Consider the following 20,916-nt stretch of genomic DNA (forward strand, 5'->3'; position numbering starts at 1 on the left):
CACCTACTATATAAATTCACTTTTTCTATCAAATTCCACACGTCTAGTTATGTTTCATGGCCCCATCCGCTTGTTACACTTTCCTAAGTTGTAGGTTTTTACCGTAAAAATTGACACTACGTAAAAATTTATATTGAATTCAGCATGAAGTTCATAGGGTTATCCTCATATTAAACAAAGATTCTTTCGATGGTAAGGCAGATATACATAAGATGTATCACGACACAATAATAATATATAATATATAATATATAATAATATATAATAATAATATATAATATATAATATATAATATCCATTCGGCTACCGTTAATCGCGAGAAATGCTATTGAATTTTAAACATTTTATTAAAAACTTTTAACGTCAGTCAGGGTGATCTAATCATGATATGACGATCTGCATATATATATATATATATATATATATATATATATATATATATATATATATATAGTGTGTGTGTGTGTGTGTGTGTGTGTGTGTGTGTGGAACGATAAAAGTATCGCCCTTAAGAAAACAATGCTACAATTTTTTTTTTAATTTTTATTGAAAAAATTAATTCAGGAAACTTCATTATGTAGTAGAGTTGACATCTATTCAATGTAGCCGCCTTCGGCCTCAGTCACCGCCTCGAATCTGTTATTCGTATCAATCTAGCAATTTGAGGGTGCTAGCAATGGTCCTGTTTCATCAAACGGAAATGGGATCATGTCATCTTTTCTATTTTATTGTTCCACCCTGTATATATATAAAACAATGTGACAAAATAATTCTTCCTCGATCGTTTGCAAATTGGATATTTTTATACAGATTAATTGGATTAGGTACATTTTGTATTTTTAGCTGGAATTTCTTTGTCAACATTACGAATCGGACTAGTTCATATGAAAACGTTGAATAAAAATTTTACCTTTTGGAAGTACTTAATGAATTTTTTTTTAATTTGAATTTTTAATTTTTTTTTTTAATTTTTAATTTTTTTTTAATTTTTAAAAAAATATTTTTTAATTTTATTTTTTTATAATTTTTTTATAATTCTTTTTCATTTTTTCACCCATTTTTTTTTTTTTTTTTTTCATTTTTCGTGTCTCTTCTCCATTTTATGAACTCCATAGCTTTTGTCTCATCTCCGTCGTCTTCCATAGTGGGTCAGATTGCTGAAATAATTTTGCACCCGGTGATACTATGTATAACGTTCTTAAAATGTATCTTCTGAACGTCATTCGTGCAAATTTTGGTGCTTGTATCACTAAGTGAAAGATTCTTATGGAATATTGAGATAACCTGCCCCACTAAGTATGGTAGCCTTCAACTCTAATATAAACAAGTATTTGTTGAACCGTCCCTCTTAAATAATCAAATTCCACTCAAGTTACACCCTTAACGATTACTATACTAGGGTTGATATGCCGTAAAACTAAACAACCAAACCAAACCTCTATCTGTGCCTAAATTTAAACGCTTCTTTTCTTAGATTACCCGCCTGTGGAACATTGCTCCATTGGCTTGTTTGGCAGCAGACGACAGTATAATGGGGCAGATTGCTGAAACAATCTTTCACTTGGTGATACAAGCACCAAAATTGAAATTTGTCAGGTTGGCTTCTGTGGCCATCTTGAAAACTGGCAGCCATCTTGAATTTTCTGATGGCTAACGTGTTTCATAGGTGACGGGGTCATATTTAAGATGACTGGTTCATATATAAGATAGTGATGAGGGAGAGATAGAAGACATGTATACAGTTCTGGGATGTTTATTCTTATAACTTATATTAGCGAGGGTTGAGATAGGGGATACACATTTCTTGTAAGAGTTACATAAAGTTCATAATAACGATTAGGGAGACAAAGTTCATATTAACGATGTTTCACACATTACCTTTTGCTGTTGAATGATGACACGACACCGTTTTACAAAAACATGATGATAATTTCTTTATTATCGTATCGACCGGTCGAATGATGATGACGTCAAGGAATTCAAAGTCGTTCTACATGATAAAACGTTCTCCCTTCGCTTCTAAAGGGACCCTCCTCTGAACATGTCAGCTCTGTCCGACCGACTCTGCTGATTTCGATCCGGTTTCGATTGCCTCAGATTTTCGACTTCTTCTCCCTCTAAACCTAGCTTCTATTATTGATAATCTCCCTTTCTGCTATGACGTCATATGTATGGCTCTACACGTGATCGACTCACGCGGCTTAAACATATGTGGCTCGGCACATGTTCCCAAACACACTTCTGCAGAAAAATAATTCTCACTAACCTATTTTTCATTATATTTTTAAATTGTATTGTTCATTATTTTTTTTTTTATTCAATTTCCATAAAAGAATGAACAATTAATTTTTTTTACAATACAAACAATATCTAAACTATTTTATATGAAAAATTCTAACATTCCATTTTCTGAATCTATTTCTGAACCTTGCTTACAAGGTTCGAATCTCAGTCTATCCTAATCTCATTTTCCACTTATCTAATGTTTTTCATATTTACAAGAAAAGGGGACCCTTTTTCTTCTAACAAACGTTCGTTTCTTAAAATGTATCTTCTGAACGTCATTTGTGCAAATTTTGGTGCTTGGATTACTCAGTGAAATATTCTTATCCAATATTGAGATAACCTGCCTCAGAGTGTTGCTACCTGTCTTTTGGTTTTGCAACTAAAAGCCAAGTACGTCCAAGGATGGAATACTGTTGCCATATCTGGGCAGGAGCTGCTAAAAACAGCCTATCATGCCTTGACAGAGTACAAAATAGACTTCGTGGCTTAGTGGGAGATGCCCTTTTCTCTACCCTGCAACCTCTCTCCCACAGAAGAGACGTTGCGAGCCTATCCTTATTTTATCGTTATTTCCATGGCAGGTGCTCGTCTGAGCTCCAATCTCTGGTCCCCCCTCGCCAATCTTTCACGAAAAACACCCGTCTAGCTGAATCCACTGGGCTGTGCCTAAATGAAAACGCGGATTCCATGAACAAAGCTTCTTTCTTAGAACTGAACGCCTGTGGAACTCTGTTCCGTCTGCCTGCTTCCCACCGGACTACAACTTGGATGTCTTCAAGTCCAACGTTAACAAATTCCTAATGAACCGCCCCCTTAAGTAAACACTTCATCAAATCTCCACACTAACGTAATGTACTTTCAATAACCCTTATCCCTGAGTGGCTTCCGGGCCTTGATAAGTGGTGATCACTGTGTAAAAAAAAACAAAAAAACTTAAAAGTTTCCCCTCTCTGTTTTTACTCATCAGTACTCCCCTTCCAGTCGGATTTAATGAGAGTAGCTTCATTCGCCCCCATTTGCTACAGGACATGTCTGAACATAGAGGATTGTGTTTACAGGGTCCTGAACACTGGTGCTGTAATCATGTGTATTCATAGTGATGTTTCGGATGCGCATTGCATAAAAACATGGGGGCTCCTCCATATACAGTTCCACAGTTCTATGCTAACTAGAGCTTGTATACTTTTCTATTGTCGATTTAATCTGATCATCTGCGAAGCCATGTTGTTCTCTGATCCACAAAATCAGTTTGTAGGTGAGTGCAACTGGAACTACTGTTACCCATCGAATAACAAGATTGATTATCGAGGTTTACTCCTCTAGATCAGCCGTGTTCTGCTTATGCCTAACTATAATAACAGGGTAACCTTGAGAAGAGTGTGGCTCTTCACCACGCACAGACGGTCATTCGCTATGGAGAGGCTATGTATTGCGCTTCACATAATGCTGCGATGCATGGATACGCCTGATGGTTACTCGAAAAAGTACTACTCCTCTGCGTAATATTCGCCCCCACCCTTAATTCTATGCACTAACTTTCTTTTTTGCATATTTGATTAGTTTTCATATAATGCAGTTTCATTTTATGCCAGTACGAGTAATCATTTTCTGATACCTTTCCCTTTATGAAAAGTATACATTCCTTGAAACTTCACGGATTAAGGAAATTTTAATATTTCTTATTTGAGTATCCTGTCGAACAATAAATGCATGTAAAATATAATTTATAATCTTAAATTGTGTTTTTTTCTATAACAAGCTCTATTTCCTATTTGGCTTTTTATTTGGTTGAGATTACTATTACTTTTTATTACAAGTATTAATATTTATATTCTATTTGAATTTACAAAAACTTTTCGCTTGTAAACTTAAATTTATTTAATGATTCCGTTAAATTCAGTCACTCTGATGAGTCGTAGACAACGAAATACGTATCAATGGATAATTATATTTTTAAGATAACACATATGCCGCTTCCCATTTGGGAGTACAAAATTGACCAAAGGGGAAATTATTTCAAACTCACATTTAGGTAAAAATGCACTTTCGTATAATTCATTCAAAAAGTATCACGAAAAACAAAAACAAATAAATATATATTTATCTATCTATACTCCTATAATATCGTTTTTCTTTTGTGTGTATTGATATTCATATTAAAAAAAAACCCTTTTCTATTTATTTACAAAGGAAATACAATTTTCTCATATATGGATCGTGCAATTGCATTCGTCTGCAAAAGATCTAGCTAATTTGCATATTCTTTTAAACATTCATTTTAATTAATTCCCTATTAGTTTTTTGGTTTTCTTACGAGATGATCATCTTTAGTTAACTATTACGTATAATTATATTCATGCAGTTGTTTTGTTAGAGTTTTTGGTCTACAGACATGAAACTTCATATATAAGGTATTTGAATCCATGCGAAACTTTATATTTGGATTTTAGTCCGGAAAAATCCGTGCAAAAGTGTGAAAATTAAAAATATGAAATTTGCCAGGTGAAAGTCGAACGCCGACATATATATATATATATATATATATATATATATATATATATATATATATATATATATAAGGGGGAAAGGTATATATATATATATATATATATATATATATATATATATATATATATATAAGGGGGAAAGGTAGTTTGCTTGAAGCATTACTAGTGTTGGAATTTTTTTGTACCAATAATTGTACATCCCCCTGTATACATTTATTATATTTTTATTCTGATTCTTATATTTGATTTTTTATATTTCCTATCTTTTATTGAACTTGGGTTCGTACGAAACTACCGTTAATTTGAATAAAGGGGCAATGATAATGACGCCACTGGTCCCAGCGCGAAACTCGGCCTCTTTTGGATTTCCGCAGCGAGGAGATAGGACATGGATTAATTACCTGGCACGGATGAGGAATTTCTCGATCTTTTCCTTCAGAAGGGTGAACTTCTTTGAACTTTATATACACGCCTACGGTTTGCGCGTATGTTAAGGAAAGTAATTTTGGAATTATTTCAAATACTGTAAATTGTCAAAAAGGACACAAGTGGTGTCTATCATCAAGCTTGTGAGTACGTTCCTTAAAATTTGTTGTATTTGAGAGAGTGATTAGGAAGTACTCCTATTTAAATTTTAATACTATATTCGTTCGTTGGCATTCTTTGTTTTTGTATTTTAATGCCCGCAAAGGGAAAAATTTGCAACTTTATTGTAAATCAAATGTCTTCCTTATTTTAAAACAAGACTTTTCTGTTTTATTCCTTACTTTTTTATTTCATCCTTTTATTTTTTTCTGCAGTTGTTTCGCGTCGAATTTATCTGAAAGAGAATGAATTTCCGACACTAGTAAATAAACGTGGAAGAGTAAAAGAAGGCTATAGCAATGCAGAGAATCAGGTGTTAAAACGATGTGACGTATGGATAAAAATGGACAAACGAAAGGGTGTCTTGTAGAGTTTTTATCTTTATTAATCCATTCATTTTCCAGATTAATCACAAATACAACATTATTTCGGTTCCTTTTTCTCTGAAAAAGAGATTTATTCTCGAAATATCAAAGATTCCTACCATCGTTGTTATCTTAAACAGTAAGTCTGTTTTACTGTTTATAATCTATGAATTTATTATTTTAACACTCACTTCCCTGCATTGCTTTAGCCTTCTTATACTTTTCCATACACATACACTCACGCGCACACACACACACACATACACATACACACAAACACACACACGCACACACACATACACACGTGTGTCGCTGCATCACAGTGAAACGGTTGCTTTAAAAACGAAACTAAACACAGATACGGAATCAACACCTTTGATCAGACATCTTTACTTAAATATCGAATGAACTTGAAACTATTTTATCTCTCTGTTGCTGATATTGACGGTGTGAGACTCTAAGAAAGATAAAATAAACAAACATATAAAAATAAACAAACATATAAAAATAAATAAACATATTAAAATAAACAAACATATTAAAATATATAAACATATTAAAATATACAAATCTATAAAAATAAACATATAAAAATAAACATATAAAAAACATATAAAAATAAACATATAAAAATAAATATATAAAAACATACAAAAATAAGCAAACATATAAAAACATATAAAAACATAAAAATAAATATATAAAAAACATATAAAAATAAATATATAAAAACATATAAAAATAAGCAAACATATAAAAACATATAAAAAACATAAAAATAAATATATAAAAAACATAAAAGTAAACATATAAAAATAAACATATAAAAAATATATAAAAATAAATATATAAAAAACATATAAAATAAATATATAAAAACATACAAAAATAAGCAAACATATAAAAACATATAAAAAACATAAAAATAAATATATAAAAACATATAAAAAACATAAAAATAAATATATAAAAACATATAAAAACATATAAAAATAAATATATAAAAACATACAAAAATAAGCAAACATATAAAAACATATAAAAAACATAAAAATAAATATATAAAAACATATAAAAAACATAAAAATAAATATATAAAAACATATAAAAAGCATAAAAATAAATATATAAAAAACATATAAAAACATATAAAAATAAACAAACATCTATAATATAAGGACAAAAATCTGTTTAAGTGTATGCATGTACGTATGTATGTATGTATATTTAAGTGTATGTGTTTAAGTGTATGGGTGTATGTGTATATATGTATGTGTATATATGTATGTATGTATATGTGTGTATGTATGTATGTATATATATGTATGTATATATGTGTGTATATATGTATGTATATATATGTATATATATATGTATATATATGTATGTATATATATGTATGTATATATATATATATATATATATATATATGAAGGATTAAAAACAAGACCTTCCAAAGGGCGAATGAACTCTTTTCCTGGGTCAACGGCCAACTAGCACCGTGTATATTGTGTGTGTGTGTGTGTGTGTGTGTGTGTGTGTGTGTGTGTGTGTGTGTGTGTGTGTGTGTGTGTGTGTGTGTGTGTGTGTGTGTGTATTGGGGTAGAGAGGGCTCCCGTAAGCCGTGGTGAAGGCAACCTTTCTAGGAGAAGAAAATCTCTGATTTAAAAAACCAAAAAGCGGGAGACCAGTACCCGCATTAAGCTGATCTGCAGTTAAATTTGTTGCTGGCTATCTTGCTCTTGCTTGTTGCTGGATCTCAACATTTTGAACCGAGAGAGAGAGACTTAGCTGTCGTACAAAGCTAAGACTCTGTAACATCATCTTTGTATAGATACTCCCTCAGGCATTTGGGCTCATGGATTTTAAATGTCTGAGGGAGTGGCACTCGTCTGACAAAACGTTGCAATCATCGTGTGTGAATGTATGTATGTGTGTGTATGTATGTATGTATGTATGTATGTATGCCTGCCTAAAACTTTTGACAGATGGAACGGATTTTCACGAGTTCAGTATCGTTTTGAAGCCGACCCCTCGGACGACAAATACCGAAAAAATGGCCAAAAGCATTAACTCCTTCACCCTCAACTGCGCAGTTTTCTACAGGGGGATCATTTTTCGCCAATATTTTCGAAAGTCATCCCCTCTTTTCGATTGACTAGCCTTAATTTTGAAATTCGTCACTTCCAGTTTGGCGATGGACGCAACAGCGAAGACGTCACGTTTTTTTTTTCACGTTCTTTACCTCCTTTGCGGTACAGGTTCGAGCCTGCCTGCCTACTACCACAATTTTCCTTCTTTTTTTTCCAGCAACACCCTTACACACACCTCCACTTTCTTTTACGCATTCGTGTCACGGGTTCGAGCCTGCCTGCCTGCCTACTACAACTTTTTTATTTTTTTACTTTTTTTATTTATTTATTTATTTATTTGCTCAACACACACCTCCAAACACCCGGGCAACGCCGGGAACCCAGGCTAGTCTAAAAATAAGCAAACACATAAAAATAAACAAACATATAAAAAACAACTTCATCTGTATTATATGGATTCTTCCTACCTTGAGAGTTCTTCCCACAACGTTTCGTTCGATGTAACCTCCGGCCTTCTTCAGGTGTACTTTGTCAAACTCGGAAATCAGCACGTTCTGTCAGCTATGACAAGGTAGATATTTATTTGCTTCCTCACAAAAGCAAAATGTGACACAAGGTCGGTTTTATTGTGGGAAAGGGGGAAAACCAGGCCCCCCCCTCAAAAAAGAGGCACTCTGGGAATAGGCAAGAATAAAAATTACTTTAGTACAAAAGAGTCCCCCCCTCCATCGACTAAAGGCATCAGAACAGATACTACACTTATCCTGGCCTGTGTCATGTAAGAAGTTCTAAGTAATTCGCAATTCTATTTTGATTGTTGCCCGCACTGAGGATTGAACCTTACACAATAAATATAAACTTTGAATTGGACACCCACACCTCCCACGAACACCCTCGTATATGTGAACATATATGTATATACACGCGCACACCACCACAATGCTTATATATATATATATATATATATATATATATATATATATATATATATATATATATATATAGGAAATTTATTACTGTGAGTCCAGAATGAGTTTACAAATTGTTTCAACTAGAGGAAAATCCTCAAAGAGAGGAAAAATCCAACTAGCATCATCAGAATTCATAGATGGACTAAGTTATAAAGTCAAATAAAAATGGAAAGATCGTAGATAAAGGGGAGTTAGAAAAGAAGGGGGAGTGGTGGGGAGAGGACGTTGGAGTTTAAAGTAGTAGGAGTGTATTAAAAAGAGAGAGGGGTTTATAATTAAATATTAATTATGTGTAAATTCTTATATACGTGTTTTTTAACAGTTTAAACTTAAAAGACGCTACTTTTGTTGATAACGGCATAAGTAACAGTTAATTTAAAGGATCACCATGGCAACAGGTTGGAAAGTTAATGTTAGTGAAGGAACGGGTTGAAAATGGGGTTTAAAGTAATTTAGCCGGGCGGAGAGAGATTGAAAGATATTTATTGTTTATAAAATGGAAAGAAAAAGAAAAGGAAAAATAAGTTAATGAATTATACTTTACAGGTTTATTTTGATAGTGTGATGATATATATAATTAAATATAATAAATAAATTAGCCGGGCAGGTAGAAATAATACGTTACAGGTTTATTTTATTTTATTTTATTTTTTTTTTTCTGTGTGTATGTGTTTTATTCACTTATTATAAATATCTCCCTAATAATTTTATGAATTTTATTATTTGATTAACTTACTGATATTCTTACCTATTTCTATATTAGTAAAATAAACTTGTAACTTATAATTCATTAATTTATATTTTTCTCTTTCTCTCTTTCCTTCAACTACAACGCCTGAAAATTTAAAAATTATTTATAAAATATTTTTAATTCCCCCCCTCCCAGCTAATTTATATTTATATGTATATATATGTATGTATATGTATATGTATATATATATGTATGTGTAAGTGTTTGCATCTGGATGTATGTGTACTTGCATATATGTTTATATATGTATATATGCGTGTATTTTTACGTATCTGTGTATGTGTACATATATATATATGTGTTTGTATATGTATGTTTGTGTATATATGTATGTGTATGTATATATATATATATATATATGTATATATATATATATATATATATATATATATGTGTATATGTATGTGTGATCACGCATGTGCTTTTTCCCCCATTTACGTATGTGCATTTGCTGTACATATTTATGCGTGTGCTTATATTTGTGTGTTACTTATTAAAAATGTTTTTTTTCTATTATTTAAGTTACTTACTTAAGCCTTCACCTATTTTATTTTATTTCACTAAAATAAACCTGTAACGTATAATTTCTACCTGCCCGGCTATTTATTTATATATATATTATATTTAATTATATATATCATTACACTATCAAAATAAACCTGTAAAGTATAATTCATTAACTTATTTTTCCTTTTCTTTTTCTTTCCATTTTATAAACAATAAATATCTTTCAATCTCTCCCCGCCCGGCTAAATTACTTTAAACCCCATTTTCAACCCGTTCCTTCACCTATTTTATTTTATTTTATTAAAATAAACCTGTAACGTATTATTTCTACCTGCCCGGCTAATTTATTTATTATATTTAATTATATATATCATCACACTATTAAAATAAACCTGTAAAGTATAATTCATTAACTTATTTTTCCTTTTCTTTTTCTTTCCATTTTATAAACAATAAATATCTTTCAATCTCTCCCCGCCCGGCTAAATTACTTTAAACCCCATTTTCAACCCGTTCCTTCACCTATTTTATTTTATTTTATTAAAATAAACCTGTAACGTATTATTTCTACCTGCCCGGCTAATTTATTTATTATATTTAATTATATATATCATCACACTATTAAAATAAACCTGTAAAGTATAATTCATTAACTTATTTTTCCTTTTCTTTTTCTTTCCATTTTATAAACAATAAATATCTTTCAATCTCTCTCCGCCCGGCTAAATTACTTTAAACCCCATTTTCAACCCGTTCCTTCACCTATTTTATTTTATTTTATTAAAATAAACCTGTAACGTATTATTTCTACCTGCCCGGCTAATTTATTTATTATATTTAATTATATATATCATCACACTATTAAAATAAACCTGTAAAGTATAATTCATTAACTTATTTTTCCTTTTCTTTTTCTTTCCATTTTATAAACAATAAATATCTTTCAATCTCTCCCCGCCCGGCTAAATTACTTTAAACCCCATTTTCAACCCGTTCCTTCACCTATTTTATTTTATTTTATTAAAATAAACCTGTAACGTATTATTTCTACCTGCCCGGCTAATTTATTTATTATATTTAATTATATATATCATCACACTATTAAAATAAACCTGTAAAGTATAATTCATTAACTTATTTTTCCTTTTCTTTTTCTTTCCATTTTATAAACAATAAATATCTTTCAATCTCTCCCCGCCCGGCTAAATTACTTTAAACCCCATTTTCAACCCGTTCCTTCACCTATTTTATTTTATTTTATTAAAATAAACCTGTAACGTATTATTTCTACCTGCCCGGCTAATTTATTTATTATATTTAATTATATATATCATCACACTATTAAAATAAACCTGTAAAGTATAATTCATTAACTTATTTTTCCTTTTCTTTTTCTTTCCATTTTATAAACAATAAATATCTTTCAATCTCTCCCCGCCCGGCTAAATTACTTTAAACCCCATTTTCAACCCGTTCCTTTACCTATTTTATTTTATTTTATTAAAATAAACCTGTAACGTATTATTTCTACCTGCCCGGCTAATTTATTTATTATATTTAATTATATATATCATCACACTATTAAAATAAACCTGTAAAGTATAATTCATTAACTTATTTTTCCTTTTCTTTTTCTTTCCATTTTATAAACAATAAATATCTTTCAATCTCTCTCCGCCCGGCTAAATTACTTTAAACCCCATTTTCAACCCGTTCCTTCACTAACATTAACTTTCCAACCTGTTGCCATGGTGATCCTTTAAATTAACTGTTACTTATGCCGTTATCAACAAAAGTAGCGTCTTTTAAGTTTAAACTGTTAAAAAACACGTATATAAGAATTTACACATAATTAATATTTAATTATAAACCCCTCTCTCTTTTTAATACACTCCTACTACTTTAAACTCCAACGTCCTCTCCCCACCACTCCCCCTTCTTTTCTAACTCCCCTTTATCTACGATCTTTCCATTTTTATTTGACTTTATAACTTAGTCCATCTATGAATTCTGATGATGCTAGTTGGATTTTTCCTCTCTTTGAGGATTTTCCTCTAGTTGAAACAATTTGTAAACTCATTCTGGACTCACAGTAATAAATTTCCTATATACTGCTCTGACTACACATTGAGCACTTTAGTCCGGTTTTTTTTACCACTGGTAAATAAATATATATATATATATATATATATATATATATATATATATATATATATATATATATATATATATATATAAAATCGTACCCTATTGCTAAATCCTACCCTCTGATTAGAAGGAAAGTATTTCTTCGAAACTCTGGGGATTAAGGACTATCCACTTATTTTGTGTGCTTCCTTTTTAAAATTAAATATGTTTTTAACTCTTTTTCAAAGTGTTTTTAACATATTTTATTAACTACTTGTTCTTATATATATATATATATATATATAGAGAGAGAGAGAGAGAGAGAAGAAGAAGAAGAAGAAGAAGAAGAAGAAGAAGAAGAAGAAGAAGAAGAAGAAGAACCGAGCTGTAAAGTAGAAATGTACAAAAAATGTTATTATTCGACAGAATACTCTAAAGCTGGTAGCTAGATACTCCTTAATCCGCGGAGTTTCAAAGAATGAAAATTTTTCTCAGAGGAACAACCGTTAGCAAAATAATCAGATAGTTACGTTAAAATTTTAACATTTCTATGTATTTGCTGGTTACGAAAACTTATAATTTTTAGTCACAAAACTTAACGAAAAAAATAAGAATATAAATATAGAAAACAGTTCATGCAGACAGTTCATTCAGAGTTCAACATTAAAATAATAATAACCAACCATAATTAAAGGAGTCCAGTGTAATGGGGGTGATTATTTGCAGCTAAATAGACAACAGTAGTTGAAATTGAAAAACAAAGTGTCAGAAATCGGAGTTCAAAAATTTGTATTTGTATATATATATATATATATATATATATATATATGTTTTTGTATGTGTGTGTGTATATATATATATATATATATATATATATATATATATATATATATATATACTAGCATTTCAGCTCGGCGTTGCCCGGGTGTTTGGAGGTGTATGTTGAGCAAAAAAAAACAAGTGGTAGTAGTAAGGCAGGCTTGAACCCGTAAAGGAGGAAAAGAACGAGTAAAAACCTGACGTCTTTGCTGTTACGACCACCGTCAAAGCGACAGTGTAGGTTTTAATTAAGGCTAGACAGTCGAAAAGAGGGTATGACTTTTCGACAATATCGGCGAAAAAGCGACCCCTCCCAGTAGAAAATGCCCAGTTGAGGGTGAAGAAATTAATGTTTTTAGCCAATTTTTCGGTATTTTTCGACTGAAGGGGCGAGCTTCAAACGATACAGATCTTGTGAAAATCCGTCGCGTCTGTCCAAAGGCAGACATGCAAACATAAATACATACATTTCTATATTGATAGCCAAAATTTTTGACCCAAACACATTAAAAAGCTTGCCCTATCTCTGAATATCCTTTATATAAAACTGCAAATGTTTAGACCAGAAATTGTCTGAGTAATTTGGTAGAGACCGCAGAGGTAAATTTTTTTTAAACTTTGACCCCTGGACATTTATTGTAAAGTTATTAAGTTAGATCCATATCCAAGGAACCTATATCTAAAATTTCAAGTGTTTAGACCCAAAATTGGCGGAGGAGTGTGGTAGAGTTCTCAAAGGTCAAATCGTTGAAATTTCTGGTCGAAAATTGATTACAAAGATTTTCCCAAATCGCAGTACCCTATATATCAAATTTCGAGTGGGAAGACTTAAAATTAAGAAATTTATTTCGCAGGAAAATGTACACAGACAGATACACAGACAGTCAGACACGTTCACTTTTATATATATATATATATATATATATATATATATATATATATAATTTTTAAAATATAATTATCCACTGACACGTGTTTCGTCGTCCACGACTCATCAGAGTGGCTGAATCTAGCGAGATTCAAAAGCGGTACCTCGTGATAAGAAGCCTTAACCTCTACCACGGTGCTAACCTCGCCGGACTACTAAATGTATCACTTTTACGTAGATGTTTTTATTTGTTTTTGTTAGCGATACTTTCTTGAATGAATTCAAGTATTTATACGAAAATGCATTTTTACCTAAATGCTTGTTGGGAATAATTTTCCCATTAAGCAATCTGGTACCCCCTTTTAATATATATATACTAGCAGGCTGTCCAGTTTTAAAATACACATAAATATTCTATTATAATTAATGTAGATGTGAAACGTAAGAAAAAATTCCTTTAAAAAATCAAATGAAACAAAAAACAAAAAGAAAGTGCGTGCTAGTTTTCTAAACAGTTAATTTCTTGTATGTAAAAAAAAATACTTGAGCTCACATGCACATGTCTCAGTTAGTTCCGTGTGTGTGTGTGTGTGTGTGTGTGTGTGTGTGTGTGTGTGTGTGTGTGTGTGTGTGTGTGTGTGTGTGTGTTTTGTTTTTTTTTACTTCATTTTTCTAAAAGCAATTTAATACAAGACAATTTCGGGTACATCTTCTCGTGTTTACAAAATTTTAAAATATATTTTTAATTAAAAACCAGTTTTGGCGTTTTCGTCTACTAACAAATTAAATAGCAGATTTGCGTTATAAATTCTGTGTATTAAAAAAATGGACATTTTCTTATGCGCACATTTTTAATTAAAAAACTTCTTTTAACTAAAACTATTTTAAAATAAAACCAGTTGTGAATCATTCGGTTCATATTGTGTATATATATATATATATATATATATATATATATATATATATATATATATATATATATAAATAATTATATATATATATATTGTGTGTATATATATGTGTGTATATATATATATTGTGTGTATATATATATTGTGTGTATATTTATATATATATATATATATATATATATATATATATATATATAGATAGATAGATAGATAGATAGATAGATAGATAGATATATATATATATAAACGATTTTAATCGTCTTTTCATTCAACTCACTATTTCGTTCTTTTATCTTTTATTATTTTTTATCACTCACATGAAGACGACCTATGGAGGTCGAAAACGTTCGCGAATAAGGCAAATTTCGTTTTACTCTTGAACAGAATGTAAGGTGAAGTATAACGAGGTTAATACAAGAGTGTTCAATACATGGTAGAGCAGTGTATAATTTTCATTTGTTTTTACATAAGCAGTAATCAGTTGCTACACAGTCATGAGTATGTTCCGGTCTTCTAGTATTTAGTAACTAGAGACCTCTTTGGGCAACCACGCTTACATTGAAAAGATCAGTAACGAATCTGAAAGTCATCTTGCAATAAGAAATTTTTATGAAGAAAGAGGCAGGGATGGAGTTCAGCTGTGTGTAAAACAAGGTTGATTGAATTTTGTCTTGAGGTGAGGGGATTAGGTTTAGAGCTTGGGGGTAAGAAAGTCAAGTTGAGGAAAGAGCTTGAAGAGATGTTATCTTTGCAATGTGTCTGCTCGCTGCCCGTCTTACAATGAACTATTGTATATAATGTAAGTTAGAGGTGGGTGTGATTTTATTTATTTTTTCCATGAAAGGAACAAAATTTACAGAAGTGTTCAATAACACGAACTTTTTTTTTTCCAAAATAAACATAACTTTTTTTAATAAAAACACTTTTTATATACTTTAAATAATATACATAAAATATATTCTTTAATTTTAAACAATAAAAATCGAATCTTTTACAATTTAAAACAATATACATACAAGTAAACAAGGTTGGAGTGCTGTTTCCATATTTGGGCAAGAGCTGCTAGAAAGATCTTATCCTGTCTTGACAGAGTTCAAAATAGACTTCATAGCCTAGTGGGAGATTCCCTTTTCTCTTTTTTGCAACCTTTTTTTTTTTTTTTTTACACAGTGATCACCACTTATCAAGGCCCGGAAGCCACTCAGGGATAAGGGTTATTGCAAGTACATTACGTTAGTGTGGAGATTTGATGGAGTGTTTACTTAAGGGGGCGGTTCATTAGGAATTTGTTAACATTGGACTTGAAGACATCCAAGTTGTAGTCCGGAGGGAAGCAGGCAGACGGAACAGAGTTCCACAGGCGTTCAGTTCTAAGAAAGAAGCTTTGTTCATGGAATCCGCGTTTTGATTTAGGCACAGATATAGAATGGGGGAAATTTTTCACAGTGGATTCAGCTAGACGGGTGTTTTTCGTGAAAGATTGGCGAGGGGGGACTAGGGATTGGAGTTCAGACGAGCACCTGCCATGAAAATAACGATAAAACAAGGATAGGCTCGCAACGTCTCTTCTGTGGGAGAGGGGTTGCAGGGTAGAGAAAAGGGCAACCCCCACTAAGCCACGAAGTCTATTTTGTACTCTGTCAAGGCATGATAGGCTGTTTTTGGCAGCTCCTGCCCAGATATGGCAACAGTATTCCATCCTTGGACGTACTTGGCTTTTATATAGATAGAGAATTGCATCAGTAGTGAGATATCTTCTGGAGCGGTAGAAGGATCCCACCATCTTTCCAGCGACCTTGGCAACAGACTTGATGTACGTGTTCCATTTCAGATCAGGAGTAAAGGTCAAACCCAGAAGCTTGTCAAAACACGGGGCCTCACCCAGACGAGAGCCATCCATCACAATTGATGCCAGCTGGGGATCAGAGCGTTGATAATGTAAGGATAGGAGTTTGGTTTTGGATGCATTAAAGGTAACTAGCCACCTCTTCCCCCACTGAACCACGGGCTCGAGATCAGAGGAGAGAGAATCAGAGAGAACTTTGTCATTTACAGCCTTTGATGTGTTGCCGTAGATGGCCGTGTCATCAGCATAGATGTCAACGAATGATTTAAGTATGTGTTTAGGGAGGTCATTGATGTAGATCAGGAAGAGAGTTGGGCCCAGGATTGACCCCTGAGGGACCCCAGCATTTATATTGCAGGCCTCCGATTTTTGTCCGTCTACCACCTCTTTTCCAAAGAAGAGAGCATCTCTTTTAGAACTGCACCTCTGCGGAATTGTCCTCAGTTTTCCTGCTTTCCAGCTAACTAAAATATGATCGTCTTCAAGTCCAACGTAAACAAATTCTTGATGAGCCATCCCCTTAAGTAATCTAATTTACCAAATTTCAACAACTAACGATTACTACGATATTGTCTTATTGATTACTGTACACTCTTTAACCTTTATCCTCGAGTGGCATCCGAGCCTTGATAAGTGGCGACTCCATTTGTAAATATATATGTGTGTGTGTGTTCGCGCGTGCGCGTGTGTGTGTGCGTGTGGGTGTGTGTGGGTGTGTGTATAGAGAGAGAGGGAGAAAGAAGGAGAGAAACAGAGATACAATGGAAACGTAAAGATGCACCTGAGACTGTGTTGCTTCAGCCTCACCAGTTGGGCGGATGCTGCTCTTCAGGGGGGCGTGTGGAGCAAGATGGTCCATGAAGGCACGGTTCATTCAGAAAAGGACCTCCACAGAGCCGCAGAAAACAGGAATAAGCAGAGAAAGGAGAGAGCTACTACCTACACAGTTCCTTCCGTCTCTTCCACTACCTAGTCGACCACCCACACAGGCCCCCACTGCAATAAAGTCTGTGGGTCAAGGATCGGCCCCCACAGCCATTTGAGGACCCACAAATGACCAGATCTAATCCCACCGACAGGAGAACAATCATACTCGTCACGAGTGATTGCCGATGATAATGATGATATATATATATATATATATATATATATATAAGTAGATGGTATTTATATATATATATATATATATATATATATATATATATATATATATATATATATATATACTAGCAAAAGTACCCGTCGTTGACGGTTCAAAAACAGCCTACAGAAAATGGACTGATTTATGAAAGTATGATAGGTTATGAAAAGGAAGGGATGTAAAGAGATAGCTTCCGATTTGGGAGTATCAAAACCAAAGCCAAATATGATAAAAGTAAAAATAAAATAGATAAACCCCATAATTTATTATACCATACTTGTTCACACTGCAACACTTATCACAATATTCTGTGGATCTATATTAAAAAACCTTGTTAAACTTTGTGACATATTTCCATTCTATGTGGTCAGGCGCGAACGAACACCCCATAATTTTATTATACCATATTTCTTCAAACTGAAACATAATTATCAAAGTATACTTACTCAGATAGATATGAAAAGTCTTTATTAAAGTTTGTGCTTATTTCTATTCTATGGAGGCCAGGCGCGAACGCAGACCCCACAATTTTATTATGCCATCCCTATTTAAGTTAAAACATATTTATCAAAGTATTATTATGTACATCTATATCAAAAACACTTGTAAACTTTTTTTTTTATTTTTAAATTTTTTATTTCCATACTTTGTGGACCAGGCGCGAACGCAGACCCCACAATTTTAATGAACCACCGTTCTGCCAGATCAAACATACCCATTCCTGTGTCTCGATACATCTTCTATCATTATATTTTAAAATAGTCAACCATATAAGAGCCTATTCGTGGCCAGACACATACACACACACAGACGTTCAGCTTTATAATGTGACTGATTTTATAGCGTCTTATATCCTTTCAATTTTTGTTCTCTCTTAGACAGTCAAATGCGCGTTTCTTGATATTTATTGACCGTTTAATTTTTTTATTTTCCTTTTATTTTCCTTTTTTATATAGGTACTGTGTGCATGTGTGTATGTGCGTACTTACATTTATATGTATTTAAGACTGACGTGGACCCTTCTCATTTGCTATACATCCTCCTCCCCCTCCCTCTTCCTTCCTCCTCCTCCTCCTCTCCCATCCATGAACATCACTTTCAATACACTGATGAAGGCTGAAGAATCGGTTGAAATGGATGTAAATGTATTAAAAGGGTTTTTTTTTTATTTCTTTATACGAGTGCAATAAGTAATGCCCCTGCCCCCACTTTCCATAGCAGGAGAGCAACGAAACTTGTCACAGTCATAAGTCTTTTTCTACATAGGAACCATCCAGAGTTATGCATTTTTCCCATCGTTTGATGCAACTCTGGAGACCGTTTTTGTAGAACACCCCAGGTTGGTCCTCCAACCACGACGTGACTTCAGAAATCAAAGCTGCATCATCTGGGAAACGCTTTTCTTTCAAAAAACAACTCTGTGAAGAGGTTAACGTCAGAGGGTGCAAGATCAGGAGAGTAGGAAGGATGGAGGAGGCTTTCCTAACCACACGCCCATGCTTCTGATCTGGCGACATGCGAGTTGTTGACCGGAGCGTTTTCCTGCAGGAGGAGGGTACCTTTGCTGATCTTGCGCTGCCTCTTGATTTTGATAACTTTCCTTAATTTCCTCAAAAGTGAAGCATAATAGGCTCCTGTAATTGTGGTACCCTTTGCCAGGAAATCTATCATCACTACTGCGTCCTGGTCCCAGAAAACTGTGAGCATGACCTTGCCAGCGAAGGACTGCACCCTTGCCTTCTTTGGAGGTGGTGAGTCCAAGTGCTTCCACTGCCTTGACTTGGGCTTTGGTCTCTGGATCATAGTGATGGACCCAGATTTCATCCTGTGTAATCAGTCTTTTGAAACTTTGACTCATCTTCTTGGCACATCTCCAAATTCATCCTCGAGCACTCGACGCTTTATCGCTTCTGGAATGGTGTGAGCAACCTGGGAATCCATCTGGCAGACACCTTATGCATATGCAAATGGACATGAATGATAGTTTCCACAGACCCTGTACTCATCTTGACATCTTGGGTTATTCGGCGAATAGTAATGCGCCGATCTTCCAAAATGGCAGCCTCAACTTGACGGACAGATGCCGCATCAATGGCAGAAGGGGGCGACATAGGTCTGGGAGCTGTTCCCACAGACTTCCGGCCATGTTTGAATTCACGATGCCAACGTTTTACAAGGTCATATGATGCGTCATTATCACTATGAGTTTCTTTCATTTCATCAAAAGTCTTCTGTGGTGTGTGTCCTTTCAAATACAAAAACCGGATCTCTGCTCGACATTCAACAGGCTCCATTTTACATCTGACTCAGTTCAAACACCTGTAAAACAGAAACCACAATTAGTTCAGAGCTATAATTTGCCACATATTCCGTAGAGATATAAATCATTGCACATGCAAAATTTCAGCTAGATCAGACAACTGGGGCATTACTTATTGCACCTTCCTCGTAATAATATTTTGTATTCCTGCACGTCACCAATAGAAAACGAATAAAGAAAAGTTATAAGCTTTTATATTTTTCGTATTCTTTTTTATACATTTCATAGATCCCACCCCCACACTGTAGAGGTCCCTAGATGTAAAAGATCTTTTTACTCCAATAGTTTCTTCCCCAGAACCGCAAGACTCTGGAATTCCATTCCAGGTCCCTGCTTCCCCAACAGTACTGACGTGCAGAAGTTCAAGTGTAACGTGAACCGACACCTTGCTGCCCAAATCCCTACATAGTACCCCAGTAGTTGTTGCCCCTGATAGTAGCCCCCTACACCAAAGTGGCAATTTGCCTTGTTTGGGGTGAAAATGTAATAAAAAAAAAATATATATATATATATATATAAATATTTATATATATATTTATATATATATGTATATATATATATATATGCATGCATATATGTGTGTGTGCGCGTGCGTATTAGTTTCTACCTGAAACTGACGTGTCAAGGTAATGATATTTTTTTCGTCGCATCATCTATATGCAAGACAAAAATTGGATTGCAGTCTTCTCAAATTGATGGCGACAATATCCAATGGATTTGCAAGACCTGACACTGAGAAATCTTTACTTCGGACAGCGCGTGCAACCTTCGCTCCTGACATACTCCACTTACATTCAATCATCGGATCTTACATGGAAT

The 20,916-nt window shown here is 33.3% G+C and overlaps 1 protein-coding gene across 17 annotated transcripts in view; it reads left to right on the forward strand.

The window, feature by feature from the left end:
• The window catches only part of LOC145260677 (neuroglobin-1-like), a 783,991-nt gene that overhangs the window by 547,061 nt on the left and 216,014 nt on the right, over positions 1 to 20,916 (forward strand). The window lies entirely within an intron of this gene.

This window comes from Euprymna scolopes, chromosome 36, assembly GCF_053919585.1.
Source record: "Euprymna scolopes isolate OS-2025 chromosome 36, ASM5391958v1, whole genome shotgun sequence".
Taxonomy (NCBI): domain Eukaryota; kingdom Metazoa; phylum Mollusca; class Cephalopoda; order Sepiida; family Sepiolidae; genus Euprymna; species Euprymna scolopes.